Source organism: Elephantulus edwardii, unplaced genomic scaffold (assembly GCF_000299155.1).
Source record: "Elephantulus edwardii isolate Elephantulus edwardi_28Jun2011 unplaced genomic scaffold, EleEdw1.0 scaffold00010, whole genome shotgun sequence".
NCBI classification, from domain to species: domain Eukaryota; kingdom Metazoa; phylum Chordata; class Mammalia; order Macroscelidea; family Macroscelididae; genus Elephantulus; species Elephantulus edwardii.
Genome location: NW_006399760.1, coordinates 1538345 through 1540951, shown reverse-complemented (window position 1 = coordinate 1540951; position 2607 = coordinate 1538345).

The window sequence follows — 2607 nt, the reverse complement described above, 5'->3', positions numbered from 1 at the left end:
AGGGACAGTGCAGGAGAGGAAGGCCCTCTATGAAGTGGATTGATTCAGTGACTGGGATAATTGGGATGGGAGTGTCGGAGACAGTGCGATTGGCACAGGACAGAGCGGAGTTTAGGGCTGTTGTACATAGGGTCGCTATGAGTCTCAGGCGACTGAACGGCACATAACAACAACAACATGATCATTTCATACCACTGACCCACTGTTCTCAAGTTGATTCCAACTCTAGCAAACTCTAAAAGCCACTCTGTGGAGTTAGTGCTGATTCACAAAGACCCTACATGGCAGAATACAACTACCTTATAGTCTCTTTCCAAGTCTATAAACCTTGACCAGAGCAGACTTGTCACGTTTGGTTTTTGGTTTTTTTTTTCCTGAAGAGTGGCAGGTGGGTTCAAACCACCAGCCTTGTGTTCTGCCCAATGTTTAAGCTATCACTCCACCAGGGCTCCTAGGGAATAAGGAGGCTCTGGTGGCTAATTCATAAAGGCTTGCTTTGCTAAGACGAAGTTCATACATTTTCAGACGTTTAAATTCACTGGCAGCTAGCTCCAGGAGAGAAAAGTGAGTAGTATCCTTCTGTTGAAATGTATTGCCTCAGAAACCACATGGCAAGTGTGACAACGAATGGAAGTGGCTGGAAAGCAGTGAGTGTCTGCTGTTGTTATGGACCATCGAGCTGGAACTGACCTATAGCTGACACTCTGGTGGGTGGGTTTTCAGAGGCAGTTAATCACACGGGAGGAGATTGCCCAACTTTCTCTCGTGGAGCCGCTGGTGAAGTTGAACCAGCTGTGAGTTGTGCCCTCAGGATTGCAGCACAGTTTCTTGCCACTAGGCCACCTACTGAATGACTAGTGGGTGATATATTAAGGAAATCCCTTTGTAACTCAGCAGTTACTGCCAAAGCTAAAGGTTAATTTAAGAAGAAATTATTTCTAAAAAACAGAGATTATTTCTAATTTTAACTCTACAACATTATAAAAAAAAGTAGACAAATTGTAAAATCATATGTATTTGTCAGAGGACCTAAAATTGCAAACAGGAATCCTTTCCCTTGTTACCTCTATAGCTGCTACTACCTAGGGAGCAAAAGAGCCAGAGAATGAAAATCCTAGACTCTGAAAATTAGAGATTATTGCAATTTACTTTTGTTTTTATTTTGGAAATTTTTTTATGCAAATAGTGTAACATTGTAGAATATATACATAAACAGAAATTAAAATGGTTTTTATGTCCCTTTTGAGTCTTAAAAAGCCAAATATGAAACAATTATGTGTCAATGTTTTCTTTTTAAAAAACTCTTCTTATTGGGTTGTGGATTCCTTCGGTGATGCAAAAGATTAATGGGCTTGGTTGCTAACCAAAAGGTTATGGGTTCAAGACTACCCACACGTATCTGAACAGAAGAATCTGGTGATCTACTTCTACACACTCAGCCAGTGAAAACACTGTGGAGCAAATATACATTGAGACCTTGAATTAGTGTGTTTTTACTGTGCATATTATCAACACCACAACAAAATAATTAAGAACGAATGAACCCCTTTTGGGCACAGCTCTACTGGGATAAACACAAGTTGACTTGACTGGTGCTGGTTTTTACCTCACTTGTGGAGACATTTAAGTCAGGGACTCTGGGTGTGTTCAGGTCAGGGAAACCACCTATGGTGTTACATTTATCCAAGTGAAATTAGCATCAAAAGTACACTGGGATCCAGAAGGAAATGACAGGAAAATGGCCTCTCCTGAGGAAGGAATGGGCAGAGGTGTTCCATTCATTAGCTGTTCTTAAGTGTGAACTCAGTTCCCAGCAGCTACCCTAGGAGCCCAGGCCCATGAGGTCCCAAAGGAGGTAGGTACTGCTGCTTCCCACAGTCTAGCTTGTTGCCAAAGGTCACCCAGCTGGAGTCTGCACCACTGGCCACTGCTTTGCCCCAGCAGAGGTCACATGGCAGAGCCTTCACCACTGGCTGCTGCTTTGCCCTGAGGAAGTTTCCCTGCAGTTTCAGATGTATGTGCTCAGGCTGGGCCATCACAGCTGCGGAGAAGGGCTGTGAGTGAGTCAAGGCCCGCTATCTGTTATGTTAGATGAAGAGGGAATATCTCAAGTACCTGAATAGTGTCCAATGAGCATACAACTTTAAATTTTTAGTTAAGTTTTTCTTCATTGTCAAATAAATTTAAAAAAAAACAACAACAAAAACCGAACAAACAAAAACCACACCAAACCTGCCTTGGAATCGATTTCAACTCATGGCCATGACATGTGACAGAGTACAATAGCTCCATGGGGTCATTTGGCTGTAATCATTATGGAAGCAAATTACCAGTCCTTTCCTCCATGATGCTATTGCATAGGTTTGAACCATCAAACTTTTGCTTCAGTCTCAGACTCATTGCCCTTGAGTTGAGGCAACTCATAGCTGAAATTCTGTCTCACGCATGGATTTCCAAGGCACTAAACTGCATGAAATCCATGTATATAATCTACGTTTATGTCTCTTAAAAAAACGTATTTGCAATGAATAAGTCATTGATTGTGCAAAATTCAATCATTCTATCTCCAGCTTCATTTCTGTCACCAAGTCCATGTTTTCCAACTAC